This window comes from Anabrus simplex, chromosome 3, assembly GCF_040414725.1.
Source record: "Anabrus simplex isolate iqAnaSimp1 chromosome 3, ASM4041472v1, whole genome shotgun sequence".
NCBI lineage: Eukaryota > Metazoa > Arthropoda > Insecta > Orthoptera > Tettigoniidae > Anabrus > Anabrus simplex.
This window is the reverse complement of record NC_090267.1, coordinates 349,772,172-349,788,117: the sequence shown is the minus strand read 5'-3', so window position 1 is coordinate 349,788,117 and position 15,946 is coordinate 349,772,172.

Genomic DNA, 15,946 nt, shown 5'->3' with positions numbered 1-15,946 from the left:
TAGGGCCGCGGTCACTTCCTTCCCACCCCTAACCCTTTCCTATCCCATCGTCATCTGTGTCGGTGTGACGTAAAGAAAATTGTTACAATTTAACAAAAACTCAGCCTGATACAACCGGCAATAAATCGCAAGAAGGGAGGAAAACATGTACTTGGGCGGAAAAAATTATCCTTGGTTTGGAATCTCCGACAGTAGTTCGAAATTCACGATACGGCAACGATGACGAAGGCGATGATAGCTTATTAATTTATTTATTTTAGTGTAGGCCTATGGAATATAGAAAAGATCAGCTGATTAGATTAATATTTTGTTCTTTCTTCTTCTTCTTCTTCTTCAAGTATCGATCCGTTGTCCGTGTTGGCAATCCACATGAACTGCAGTTCGGAACAGGTCAGTGAATGAAGCACGAAACCACGTTCTTAATATTTTAGCCATTATATCCGTCATCTTCCAGGGGTACATTTACCGACCAATTTCACTTGATATATCAGCTGAAGGAGTCTCAATCTCTCAGGATGACTCATCACATTGCCCCGATATTCAAATTTACAGTTTATAATAATTTATGGATAGTAGAAGTCCAATAAATCTTTAACATACGTCAGTTCATTGCATGGACTGATAAATAGATTTCAAGACTTTTATCCCTTATTCTGATCTGACATACATATATGGCAAATACGACGGAACCTATAGTAGTATATATTAGCTAATTTACTTTGATTTAATTTAGAATATTCATTCCAACACAAATGTTCTTACGATTTGTCGTCGGTCCCTATTGGGATCCGTTCTTAGCCCGCCACTTTGAATCTGTCACGAGTAATGAAATAAAGTAAACAGACGAGTATTATCAAAATAAACATATTTATTTTTTATTCCTGGTATTAATGGAACGTGATTGCAATTGACTGAATGTATGGCGGTGGTATGTTGAGTAGGCCCTACGGATAGTGTTTGGATCAATTCAATTTTGAAGCATGCACATAGGATTACTAATAGCCAGGGTTAGGATTTTTAGGTGCAAATTTCAGATGAAAAAAGGAAGGGAAGAAGTGCTCAAATAAGGTTAAAGAAAATAGACAAAAATATGCTAGTTTATTCAACTAATTCAAACATTTCTCTTTCGTCTATTCCATTTTATTGAATTACAAACAAGTACATCAAATTATCACTCATCAAAAGAGAAAAAAAAAACATGAAGCTGTTGTACTTCAAGACATTAAGCATGTCTACATTTTTAAAAGTAAGCCTCTTTCTAATTGGAGATAGAATGTCTTCGTAGATGCTAAAGCTTCTTTCGACATCCACAGAAACCAGTGGGGCAAAACTTGTATTCACTCGTAATGGCAACTCTACAGATGTGGCGAATTCCTCAATGTCTGGATTCTTCTGAAGACAAGACTCAAGTTTGTATTTGGCAAAGCCATCTAACTGCTCCCTCATGGAAGTAAAAATATCCCATTGCTTTTCCTTTTTCAGACTTTGTTCTTCTAATCGTTTAATAACTGCAGTCAGGCACTTGTAACTATGGACACAATATAGTTCTGTCTGCAAATGATGTATTTTCTCCGCTAATAGAAGTTGCTGTGCTTAGGAAATTCCTGCGTGGGCTGGATCCAAAGAAAGCACAAACTCTCCAATTTTGTTAAAACTCTCACACAACATAGCAGCACACTCAATCCACGATCCCCAGCGAGTAATGACCGGGAAATCTGGAAGGACCAGGCCAGTGGTTTCCCTGTAGGCAACAACACGACTCGGAGTTTTCAGTAGAATCTGCTTCAGAGTAGAGATGAATTTATTTGCGATGTATTCGTTCCTTATGGATTCAAAAACCCTTTGAAGGGCATGAACCAAGCATGTCACAAGCTTCATCTTAGGAAGTAGAGGTTTCAATTGGTTAACAACTGAAATCATGTATGGAGCTTGGTTCGTAACCACAAGAAGAAGTCTTTCAAGATAGATACCATTGGACCAGAGTTTTCGGCAGAAGTCCATAATTGATTGCATTACTATACAGGCATTGGCTTTATGCAGCTCATACATTTTTAACAACATGGGCTTAACGTTCTTTCCTGTTAAGAGAAAACTAAAATGTTCAAAACATATCTTTCAATTGAGTCTATGGTTTCATCCACAATGATTCCCACATCGTAATCAGACACTTTCTCCTTGGTAAACAGGCTCCAAGTAGTTTTTTCTTAAAGAACTCTCATCGGGCATTGACATCTTTGTGTATTTTTCAAGAAATCCCTTGAAGACTGGGTGGTTCACCTTATTGAGTGGAATTCCTGCTTGTGTAAGAGCTGCACACAAATCAATGTTTAATTCCTTCAAATTTTGGCTTTTTGAAGAATTCTGTTGAAACGCATTTCGTAATAGAAGTTGCCGCGATTTGTTTGCTTGAAAAGTCTTATTCATTTGATGCTTAGAGCTGGAAATGTGTTGTTTGATACGATCTCGCTGGTGTTTTTCATCTAACAAAATTCTTGAATCACAAATAGTACATCGCATAACAGTTCCATCAGTGTCTATGAAATCTAGTTTGAATTCCTAAGCCAGGGCAATAAATCGGGCACTGTACACCTTTGGCATGGTAAAATTTAATAGTACACTCGTTAATAATGTAACAAAGTGTTAAGACCAGTTCACTTGCTAACTCAATGCGACTATCACACAACTCACTCTTGCGCTTACTCGCTCACTTGCTGTCCACGCTCTCTGATAACACCGCGACAGTTACCAGAATGTTCTCATTCATGCTGGTACTGCAGTCTCAGCGATTTCTAGTAGCTTCGAGCAGAACTCAGTCTCAATTCTGGGAACTACGCGGGTGCGGTTGCTGATATCTAAGCGTCACCGGCCTCCGCCTCCATGCGAACAGATGACATCTCTCACAGTAACAAACTCACATTCGCGAACAGCAGGCTACTGATTCTGGTGGTGGGATAGAATCACTCGTCAACTGCATCATTGCGGGCTACATTATAGCAGTAAAGCGAGAGAAAGAGGTTTTGTCGAACACACAATTATTTTCCATTATTGCAAGTGTGCTCTCAACTCCGCGTGGTGTTTACTGAAAGAGATAGTCTTACTATTCGCAGGTACACAGCAAGCTGAAAAGACGTTAATTTAAAGTTCAATATTTTATATCGATTAGAAATATTGTAGAATAAATTGGAATTAAACTTAAAAGAAAAAAAGGTGGAAAGTGGGGATTATGGGCATGGTTGGCGGAAAAAGGGATAAGGGTCACTAAAAGGGCAAAATTTTGTTTTTTGCTAGGGGCTTTACGTCGCGCCGACACAGATAGGTCTTATGGCGACGATGGGATAGGAAAGGTCTAGGAGTTTGAAGGAAGCGGCCGTGGCCTTAATTAAGGTACAGCCCCAGCATTTGCCTGGTGTGAAAATGGGAAACCACGGAAAACCATTTTCAGGGCTGCCGATAGTGGGATTCGAACCTACTATCTCCCGGATGCAAGCTCACAGCCGCGCGCCTCTACGCGCACGACCAACTCGCCCGGTAAAAGGGCAAAAAAGGTGCGTGAAAAATGCCTCTTTTCGCAACTAGAAACATAATTTCACACTATGATATCTTTCCAAACAGCTTTAATTATTTACCCTAACAAAAAAGTTCGCACCAAAAAATCGTAACTCTGTTAATAGCATAGTAACATGAACTGTCAAACATAATTCTCACACATTGACACGGAGATATTGCCCAAGGAACCACAAGCTCCTATGATCCAGCAGTAGCTTTAACGTCTAAGAAAGAATCGCTGAAAGGAGATAAACATTGAAACACTTAATAGCTTTAACGCCTAAGAAAGAATCGCTGAAAGGGGATAAAGATTGAAACACTTAATATTCCATAAAAATGAAAAATCATTGCCCTATTCAGGCTTTCTCTTGATGTGTATAATGTAGAAACGATCTGATAATTAGAACTGATATCATTTCTCTTCACTGGGTACTTTTTTTTTTTTTTACAAATAAGTAAGGCTTTCTTTATATTTCGAACTTTTTGTCCCTTATTCTAAACTGATAAGTCTGGCAACACAGCTTCTACACCACGACCCTCTTCTACTAAAGATTACCTAATTTATTTTGATTTAATGTAGAATATTGATTCGAACACGAGTGTTCTCACGATTGTACATCGGTCACCGCAGGGATCCGTTCTTAGCCTGACGCTTTGGATCTGTCACAAGAAATGAAGGAAGGCAGACAGACAGCGAGTATTATCAAAATAAATATATTCCATTTTTTATTCTTGATGTTAATGGAACATGATTACAACTGACTTGAATATATAACGGTGGTATATTGAATACGAGCCGGGAGCCAGTGTGTTTAAAGACCGCCTCCAAGCGTGGCTAATAGGGTCCAGGGAATTCTGTCCCCCTTCTTATTATCGTCCACCGACCGAAAGGGTGTTCCAACAATTATTTATAACGGGTGACATCCAAAGGAATCTCTTAGCTTCTAGCTCAACAATAGCTGAATCTTCTTGGTGGTCTCGCTGTGAAGCTATAAAGTTTCTGATGTCTTCACTCAACTGTGTGAATAATGGTTGAGGATAAGGTTCGTGAAAGGAAGAAGCATTTATGAAATGACAGTAAAATTATTTTATGAGGACAAATAAATAGTTATCTTCTCCTCGTGTGCGGATAAGTGCTCCAGGCAACCTTTAAAATTACTAATCCCCGTATGTATGTTCGTCTCTAGCATTTAACTTCACGGAGACATTCTTTCAAGGATTGTGATGATTCAGAAAATTGGCTCCTGTAAACGTCGCTACCGTTTTGTGTGCGGTGAAATATATTTTAGAATTAAATTATTCGAGTTCCATTTATAGCTCAGTAGGTAATTTATGGTTCATGACGTGGGCTCTTGTAGTTAAACCCTAGTTCGTGAACGATAGTCAACGGCTTAGCGCTCTAATAAATACTGTGATGGAAATACGAGTTTCTATGGAATGCAACTGGACATCATGATGGTAGCGGTAGTGGCGATTATTGTTTAAAAAGAGGAGATACATTTTTCGTTCTGTTAGTAATATTTAAATGTTCAAACCTCAGCAAAGTCAATCGACACTTAACATTTTCATGCTTATACTCATTACCATTCATGAAATAATGTTCATATTTTCAAAAAGTCTGGTAATTACCAGTAAAAATTATCAAATTTGTATTAATTTTTTGCAACTAACCTTTTCCTACCTGACATTTTTCTTTAAATATACACTTTTGTGATGGGTTGAAGATCTGGAAAAGAGTAAAAAATAGCTCCCTCTGTGGATTAGTGTTAATCTGTCGGTACCCGGATCCCAAAATCGTGGATTCAAACCCGCAGATGTAGTCGACATTTTTAAGGACGAAAAAAAAAAAAGTCCATATCGTACGATGTCGGCATGTAAAAGATCTCTGGTGACACGTTTGGTTTTCCCTCGACAATATTAATAAAAGCTCAGTCATAGGTCGCCAAAGAGAGATCGATCCTACTCTGTCATCTGGTAGAATAAAACTGAAAGTCGAAATTGACGAGCAGGCAGCGTAGATGGCGTCAGATTTAAATGCCTGCACACGGCTACTAAGGCTACGGATTCTTCTTCTTCTTCTTATCTACCCAAAAGCAAGTCGGTTTGAAGCGATCTATATATAATGGTATAAAAATGAAAATAGACGTGAATTAATGAGGCACTTCCTGGCATCTCAGAAACTTGGTACCAGAGAAGCTGATGACCTCAGAATCCCTAGAAAAATGGAAAATTCTCAACATTCCCTGAGGGGGGGGGGGGTGGCGGTGGGGGCTTCAAATTTGGGGCTCAGCAAAAGAACGCAGTCGGATATATTTATCCAAAGCGATAACCTATAGGCTTCGTGGGCTTAAAAATTTGCAGAAAATTTCTAATTTTTACTCCCCTCCCCCAAATCAAGATGGTGGCACAATCTGCCAGACGAGTTAGAAAATTGAAATTTGGTGAAATTATAGCTTTTATCCCGTAACCGACGAAAAAATTACAAGATGTTAACATTTTCACTTTTTACCCCCGGAAAATCTATATATATAAAATAACATGTCCTGACTGACTGACTGATTCATCATCGCCGAGTCAGAACTACTGGACATAATGAAATGAAATTTGGAGGATACATTTATAGTACAATGTAGGTGCTCACTAAGGGAGGATGTTTGGATATTCCTTCGCTAAGGGGGTGAAAAGGGAGATGAAGTTTTAAAATGAGTGTATCTATATCTCGAAACTTTGAAGGTTTACTGATGTAAAAATTGGTATTTAGAATCTCCTTTAAAAATAAGGAAATACGTATTTTTTGTTTTCAGAAAATCCCAATAGGAGGGGTGAAAAAGGGTGAAAAAGTGGTTGAATGTCTTTAATGAAGATACTTATATCTCAGAAACTGAAGATATTACAATACCTGAAAATTGGTATTTGGGATCCCCTTTAAAAATAAAGAAACACGTATTTTTTGTTTTTAGAAAATGCAATTAATGGGAGGGTGAAAAGGGGGGTGAATTTTTAAATGAGTGTATCTATATCTCAAAACTTTATAAGGTTACAGGTCAAAATTGGTATTTAGAATCTCCTTTAAAAATAAAGAAACACGTATTATTTTGTTTTTGGAAAATCCCAATAGGAGGGGTGAAAAGGGGTCAAAAAGAGGTTGAATGCCTTTAATGAGGATACTTATATCTAAGAAACTGAAGGTATTACAGACCTGAAAATTGGTACTTGGGATCTCCTTTAAAAATAAAGAAACATTAATTTTTTTTTGTTTTTGGAAAATCCAATTAATGGGGGTGAAAAGGGAGGAGAATTTTTAAAATGAGTGTATCAATATCTCAAAACTTTAAAAGTTTGCAGATGTACAAATTGGTATTTAGAATCTCCTTTAAAAATAAAGAAAAACGTATTTTGTGTTTTCAGAAAATCTCAATAGGAAAGGTGAAAAAGGGTGTAAAAGGGGTTGAATGCCTTTAATGTGGATACTTATATCTCAGAAACTAAAGATATTATAGACCTGAAAATTGGTATCTGGTATCTCCTTTAAAAATATAGAAATACGTGTTTTTTTGTTTTTGGAAAATCCAATTAATGGGGGTGAAAAGGGGGGTGAATTTTTAAAATGAGTGTATCTATATCTCAAAACGTTTAATGTTTACAGATGTAAAATTTGGTATTTAGAATCCCCTTTAAAAATAAGGAAACACATATTTTTTGCTTTCGGAAAATCCCAATAGGAGGGGTGAAAAGGGGTGAAAAGAGGTTGAATGCCTTAAATGAGGATACTTATATCTCAGAAACAGAATATATTACAGACCTGAAAATTGGTATTTGGTATCTCCTTTGAAAATAAGAAAACACGTAAATTTTTGTTTTTGGAAAATCCAATTAATGGGGGTTAAACAGGAGTGACAAATTGGGGTGAATTTTTAGAAAGACTATATCTACAGTATATCTCAGAAACGTAAAATGTCACAGGCGTAAAAATTGGTATTTGGAATATCCTGTAAAAGTAAAGAAACATAGGTGATTTGTTTGCGGAAACTCCACTTAAGGGGACAAAGGGGATGAAATTTTAAAATGAGCATTTCTACAGTATATCTCAAAAACTTAAAATGTTACGGAAGTGAAAAATAGTATTTTTATATCTATTAAAATAAAGAAACATGCATATTTTTTATTTGAAAAACCACTTGGTTGGTGGGGTAAAAGTGACTGAAAATGGGGCTGAATTCTTTTAATCAGGATACTGATATCTCAAAAGCTGAAGATGTTACAGACGTAAAATTTGGTATTTGGAATCTCCTTTAAAAATAAAGAAATACCTATTTTTGTTTTCGGAAATCCACTTAAATGGGGGAATGGGAAATAGAAAGATTAGTTGAATTATTTGTATGAGGACACTTCTATCTCAAAAATGAAAGATTTTTCAGACGTGAAAATTGGTATTTGGAATCTGCTTTAAAATTAAAGAAACACGTATTCTTGGAAAATCCAATAAATGGGGTGGGGGCGAGGTGAAAGGATTGAAAAACTGAATTAATTGTATGAGGATACATCTTATAAAAACTAAAGTTCTTACAGACGAGAAATTTGGTATTTGGATCTCCTTTAAAAACAAAGAAAAAAGCATTTTGGGGGAAATCATCTCGGGGGGCGGAGGTTAAAACGAGTTGAATTCCTTTTATGAGGACACATATCTCGAAAACTGAAGTTGTTAGATTCGTGATAATTGGTATTTAGAAAATCCTTTACTATTAAAGAAACAAGTATTCTTTTGCTGGAAAATTCACTTAAGGGGGGGGAGGTAGTGAAAAAAGTGAATTCTTTTTATGGGGATACTTATATCTCACAACTGAAGGTATCAGACGTGAACATTGGTATTTGGACTCTCCTTTAATAATAAAGCAACACGCCATCTTCCTTTTTGGGGGGTGGTGGGTAAATCAACTGAACGGCGGTGGGGTGAAAAAGGAGTTGAAAAAATTGACTTTACTCTTCATAATGCATTTATTCTAATCATAAACTGATCATTTTTAATCTTTCCTGGGTTCGTTTTCAAGAGCCATTCTTTCCTTTGGAGAACATGAAGTTTAGTTTAGTTTAGTTTAGTAATGTTTTATTTTACCTGGCAAGATTAAGGCCTTCAGGCCTTCTCTTCCATCTAACCAGGAACTGAAATATACATATGTTGCATTGTATTACAATAACTACGTCTAATACAAATTAAATTAATAATAATACAAGAATGGTGAGATTACATTAAGATGAAATGAATTAAGATTAAATTAATAAGTTAAGATTAAGATTAAATTAAGATTAAATAAATCAGACATAAAAAGGGATAAATTCTTAAAACTAATATCATACATGTAAAAATTTTAGACTCTCTACCAGGACATCCATAACAATAGAATGGTTGTAAGTAGCAGCATCAAGTTTACAGATGATCCTTACTGGTGCATAAAATGTCTCCAAAGTGCTTCCTTGAAAGTATGAATAGCGCTTAACCCCCTGATATTTTCGGGAAGGAGGTTCCACTCACGACAGGCAATTACTGTGAATGATTTATCATAGATGGCAGTTCTGTGGGTAGGTAAAGCAAGGATGGAATTATTAGTGGATCTGGTGTTAAGACTGTGATAAGAGGATAAGTATTTGAAATATGAAGTAAGGTAAAATGGTTGTGAAGAATGAAGGATTTTATGGAGATGGCATAGGGAATGCACAGTGCGACGGATCTCTAGTCGGGGCCAAGATAGATGGTTATATGAAGGAGTTACGTGGTCATAGTACCGTAGGTTACAGACGTATCTCACACAAGCATTTTGACCACGTTGTAATCTGCTCAATAACTTGCCTCGAGCGTCTCTATAAATCGCGTCACAATAGTCGAAATGAGGGAAAACCAGACTTTCTACCAACATTTTTTTTAGTTTTTCAGGAAATAAGTATTTATACCCGCGCAGCATGTGCAATGCAGAGAATATTTTCTGGGTGATGTTCGTGATATGCGTTTTCCATGACATGTCATCATCGAAAGTAATGCCTAGGACTTTTACTGATGACGTGAATGGTATGTTAGTATTACACAACCTTATAGATGGAATCTCTGGTCGATTGACCTTCGTGAGTAGTTTTGGGTATCCAAGGATGATGGCTTGCGTTTTAGCTGGGTTTAACCTAAGCCCACATCTCAAAGACCAAGAAGAAAATGATGTTAGATCCTGATTGATTTTGTCTATGGCGGAAAGTATTAGATTTGGAGATGTATGGAGGTACATTTGTACATCATCAGCATAAATATGGTATTTGCAATGCGTTAGGTTTTGGGAGACATCATTAATGTAAATGGAAAAAAGAAGGGGTCCTAACACTGACCCTTGGGGCACACCACACTGCACAGACCGCCAAGTTGATTTGTTTATTCTATCTGTAACACACTGCCGACGGCCATGCAGGTAGGAATGCAACCAAAGGAGGGCGCTGTCCGAGAAATGGAGGGAATACAATTTCGAGAGCAAGATGTCAATGTCAACAGAGTCAAAAGCTTTGCTCAAATCTAAGAGTATTAAAACTGTCACTTCCTTGTTGTCCATAGCTTCTCGGATGTCTTCTGTGACCTTCAGTAGTGCCGTTGTAGTACTGTGTGCTTGACGAAAACCAGATTGTAGTGGGTCAAATAAGTTGTAAGTCGTCATGTAGTCTGTTATTTGTCTATGAGCGATGAACTCTAGCGCTTTGGATAAAGCAGAAAGTATGCAGATGGCTCTGTAGTCAGATGGTTCAGAAGGGGAAGCTACTTTTTTTAGAGGACGTATAATGCCCGCTTTCCATATTTCGGGAAATGTGCTGTCTACAAGGGAAGAGTTAAATATGTTAATTAGTGCAGGTAATATCACATCCAGAATAATTTTTATCATCTCTATTCCTATCCTGTCATTTCCTTTTGCCGTTGATGTTATCCGATTTATAGCAAACCTGACTTGTGAGTGGGTTGCTGGACGGAAGTAGAAGTTTTCTCTATCTGTTCGCGTCTTTGCATAATTCCCGTCTAGAACTTCCTGTTTCAGCGCTGCATTTAATGTGCAGTTAGATGAAAAATGATCGTTCAGTTTTTCCAAGGGTATATTTATTTCGTCATCGTCTCGTCCTTTGGTAATTCCAAAGCTCTTTATGGATTTCCACAACACAGCTGTTGAAACATTTGGTTGAATTAAACTGTGGGCGTGTCGTAGTTTCGCATTTCTAATCTGTTGGGTCGTAGCGTTTCTCAGCCTCTTATAGTTCAGTAGATTGTCAGGAGTGCAATGTTTCTTAACTCGTCTATAAGTAGCATCGCGTTCAGCCATTAGTGCTCTAATCTCATCTGAGAGCCAGGGAGCTGGCTTCCGCGTAACTCGAGCCTTCTTTTCAGGGGCGTGTCTATCATACAGTTCAGTCATATGTTGATTGAAGAGAGTTACTTTGTCATTTATGTCTTTAAGTTTAAATATGTCATGCCATGGCACTGCAACTGCGTCTTGTAAAAGTTTAATCTTATCAATTCTTCGTAGATCTCTATATGAAATTATTTTCGATTTGAACTTGGGACTTTTAATAGAATAGGCCATAAATATAGCATCATGTCGCGATATACCCGGGACACTAATTTGACCGTGATGAAGAACTAATTCAGGTTGGTTAGTGGCAATGAGATCAATTAAGGTGTGTGATGTGTCTGTGTGATGTGTAGCGTTGAGAGGGAGAAACGTTAAATTGCAAGCTTTAAATGATGTTAAAAGTTGGGTTGTCTGAGGAGAGTTAGGTTCAAGAAGGTTTATGTTAAAGTCGCCCATTATAATTATATTTGAGTAATCAGTGACTAAATCTTGTATTTGAGTCTCTAGATCGCATAAAAAACCCGCTTTCGGTGGCTTATATACTACACCCAGAAGACATTTAACTTCACTCACAGTTATTTCCAGGAACATGAACTCAGGTTTTCGCTCGTACGGACCTGGAGGCCTACAGATTATTTTAGGGCGTAAGCTGGTCATAACATACGCAGCGGTACCCCCGGAGGGCTTATTTAATCTGTCGGATCTAAGAAATGTATAACCCGCCAGCTGCAGTCTTTCTATTGCGTGATGTGGTTTTAACCAAGATTCAGAGATTAATATTGCGTGGAAACTGGGAGGCATAAATAGGGCTTTTATTTCGTCCATTCGCTCCTCCGCAAGGAGGCTTTGAGCGTTTATATGGCAAATTTTTAAAGCATTACTGTACGGAGAAAGCTGGTGGTTAATGATGTCCCTTGTCGACTGGGAATGGCAAGAAAGCTCAGATGACAATAGGTGTATGTTGCCTGCACAGCTGGTTCCAGCGACATTGGGGGAGGGTGGAGTAAGTGAAAGGTTTTGAGGAATGTTTGCAAGGAAGAGGGGAGCCTGTTCGTTTGTCACAAGTTCGTTATCAGGGGGACTGTAAATTACGTTGTTCTCCGTTATGTTGGAGATGAATATGACAATAATGGGAATGAAATGGAAATAACAATTTACAGCGATCAATACGATAATGGCAATGTGTCAATAATGTAAGTGGAAATAAACACGACAAAAATAAGGCACTGAACCCAGTCTACCGCTACTAACACCAATCTACCACTACGGCAAGCAAAAGTAAGCTATATTACTAATTACGTTCTAATAGAGAGTTAAAGTTAAAAATTACGGTATACTACAAGGTTAACTCTAAAATTAAACTACAATAGAAAGTAACAAAATGTTGTGATCATTTCTCCCGCATATCACTTTAGTTCATTTAACTGTTCCATAGTGCACACTTTAAACTTATTTGATCCTATTTTTATATTGATTACTCCATCAATGCTCCATACCTGGCGTACACCGAACCTCGAAATTGCCTCCTTGAGGACTGCGAGTCTTGTTGCAGTCAGATCCTCTCTTATTGTGACCGCCGTTCCCTTAAGGCCTCTTTTCTTGTGGAAGATTTCACTCCGCTTACGGTAGGAAACGAATTTCACTATCAGAGGTCGTGGCTTCGCACCCAGTCGTCTTCCAATGCGATGGCTCCTGTCAATGTCCCGAAGGTCAAGGTCGACACCAAGATCTCTTGCGATGCTTATTGCGATGACATCGGGATCTTCTCCTTCCTTTTCCGGAATGCCGAAAATACGAATACTTTGCCGGCGCTGGTATTGCTCCAGTTCATCTTGCTTGTTTTTAAAGTCGCTTTTAATTTTTACAAGTTCCTTGTCCTTAGCCTGAAGCTGATCTTGTAATAGTTTGACACTTTCCTTGTATTCCGCTCTTAGTTCCTGGAGCTGCAACATTAGGGGCTGTAACTGTTCGGCTACGGCTACGGCTACGGCCTGCTTAACGAGTTCTTGTATGCTGGCGCCATGCGGCGGGCTGGCTTGGGGAAGCTTCTTAGGAGCCATTATGACAACTTAGTAGTATAACACTGATAGTTTACTGTAGTTAGCTGCACACGTTGAACTTCAGCACGAATGTAATAACGTCTTTATCACTTCAAGCACGTTGAACTTCAGCACGAATGTAATTCTTTATCACTTCAAGCACTATATCACCTGCAATTTACAATTTTTGCGAGAGAAAGTTTGCGCGCGACTAGCAGCTAGCGGCCATTACAGCATAGATTACGGTAGATTCTCCTGGCATATAAATGAAAATTTAAAAACATTTGAAATAAACGATAGAAATGAAATTGACCGTGCAGTTGTTCACGTCTATAATAAGGTTAATAATGTACGGAAGTATATCATGTGTGTCACCAGAAATCTCGCGCACATGCCTACGTGCAACGATGGTGCTGGTTACATTGTCAGCAATGACATTGGCAGCAGATATAATTTACCGCCAAGTAGCGGTCCTGCATCTTTCCGTGGGGTCCAGAACAACAACATCAACAACAACAACAACAATAACAATAATAATAATAATAATTATAATAATCCAAATTCAACTCCTCAAGGATTTGATCCATATTAAAAATACTTATAGGGAAAGATGCCAAAGATTTAGGGACCCAACTCATCGGGTGGAATACCTGGACCTAGCCCGGGAAGTACGAAATCGATTGCTGGAAAGAAAGATTGAAAAACGGGAGGAACTTTGCCGTAATCTCTCAGAAAACGAGTCAGATCACGAATTTTGGCGGATTCTCTCAGAAAACTAGTCAGATCGCGAATTTTGGCGGATTATATATAAAACTGTTAAGCATTCAGTTTTAAATGTCATTATAATACCGTAGCGAAGCACGGGTATCTTGCTAGTATCGAAATATATAGGCAATTTTAATGACAGTGCAGACCTTCCTTTTGAGGTATTTGGTTGGTAAACGGTAAGTCGTATCACAAAACACATGGCACAATCGTATTCAGCATGACGAGATTTACAACATTGGTTCTATTAATTTTTGTCGTATTTCTCTCCCTTATATGTTGGATTTGGCTGTATTTCTCCATTGTACATAAAGGGCGTCTGGTGGTGCAATCCGTTTGTCAATATGATGTACCGTTTAGGAGCAGTAAATCTCGATATGTAGGTCTGCACTTATAAACGTGCCCATACCTATCTGTCATTTATATGAATTAAGTTGTAGGGGTTTCGCTGTCTGTAATTTCGTTTGTTTTGCCAAATTTTCAGGTATTTATCGTATTTAGGTCAACTCAAGTCCATATCAGTGGCTTTTAGCTTTCGTGTCTGTTTGTCCATCAGTCTGTACCACCATCATGGCGAAACGGCTGGACATATCTCGACCAAATCTCATATTTAAATAATACTCATCAAAGGGATGGTTTTGATCTGTATTTGAATTAAAAATCAGTGAATAGACTGGGGGTTTATAGGAGAAAATTACTACTTTCTGCGGGTTTTATGCTCCGTATTGGATGACAGACAGGCCGACAACCTACCTACCGGTTACCGTCGCAACGTCTCTGGCTGCTTGCCAGCAGGGAAGTACTTAATGCCATGTTCGTCATCATTCCTGTAAATTCGTGTGTGTTACTTCGGTAGAAGGCGAGAGAGACGTCAAAATGCCATTCTGCGGGATATTTGCTGAATACCGTTGGAGTTTACAATCGCAATCAATCAATCAATCAATCAATCAATCAATCAATCAATCAATCAATCAATCAATCAATCAATCAATCAATCAATCAATCAATCAATCAATCAATCAATCAATCAATCAATCAATCAATCAATCAATCAATCAATCAATCAATCAATCAATCAATCAATCAATCAATCAATCAATCAATCAATCAATCAATCAATCAATCAAACAATCAATCAATCAATCAATCAATCAATCAATCAATCAATCAATCAATCAATCAATCAATCAATCAATCAATCAATCAATCAATCAATCAATCAATCAATCCTGATGTGCATTTAGGACAGTCGCCCAGGTGGCAGATTCCCTATCTGTTGTTTTCCTAGCCTTTTCTGAAATGGTTTCAAAGAAATTGGATATTTATTGAACATCTCTCTTGGTATGTTATTCCAGTTATTAACTCCCCTTTCTATAAACGAATATTTGCCCCAATTTAACCCTTAAAATCCAACTTTATCTTCATATTGTGATTTTTTCTACTTTAAAAGACGCCAATCAAACTTATTTGTCTACTAATGTCATTCCACGCCATCTCTCCGTTGACAGCTCGGGACATACCACTTAGTCGAGCAGCTCGTCTTCTCCCAAGAATATGACTAAGAGTAGCTGTTAATATTTGATCAGTGGCGAGGGGTTTAGCCCATTATGTCACACCGTACGATGTTTTCTGTCATTTGCTGTCTTCTTTACTGTATTTGTCTTCTACTTCTTTTTTTCCGCTTTAAGTTCTTGGCTCTGCCTTGCCTCTTTAGGCTTAAGTAATAAGACCATAAGTCATCTTATTATCTGTTTACCTAAGAATCCCTGCACCTAAATTTCTCCTTGTTACCGCCTTCGTATATCCGTAACTCAAAATCATCACAATTTAGTGAGGGGCATTTCATTTTCCAATAGATCCACTTGGTATTTACATATTTGTCCCATCCCACTACTGTCCTCAGTAATAATCCTCTGTTAATTTCAACTTTCTTCCTTAATTACTCCGTATGTATGCCAGTGCTAATTTAGAAATCTGGACACTCTTTCCTTTGAGGAAATATTCCAAGCTGTTCAAATGTATAACTTTTTGGCCCGGAAAATATCGGAATCTGGAGGCAACTTCAATGACGGTGCAGACCTCCGTTTCGGGTTAATTGGTGGCTAAATGGCTAGTATTATCACAAAACAGATAATACAATCGTTGTTGAATTTGAAGAGATTACAATTTTGGTCCTATGACATTTTGTCGTATCTCGATCCGTTATACGTTATATAGAGCTGTATTTCT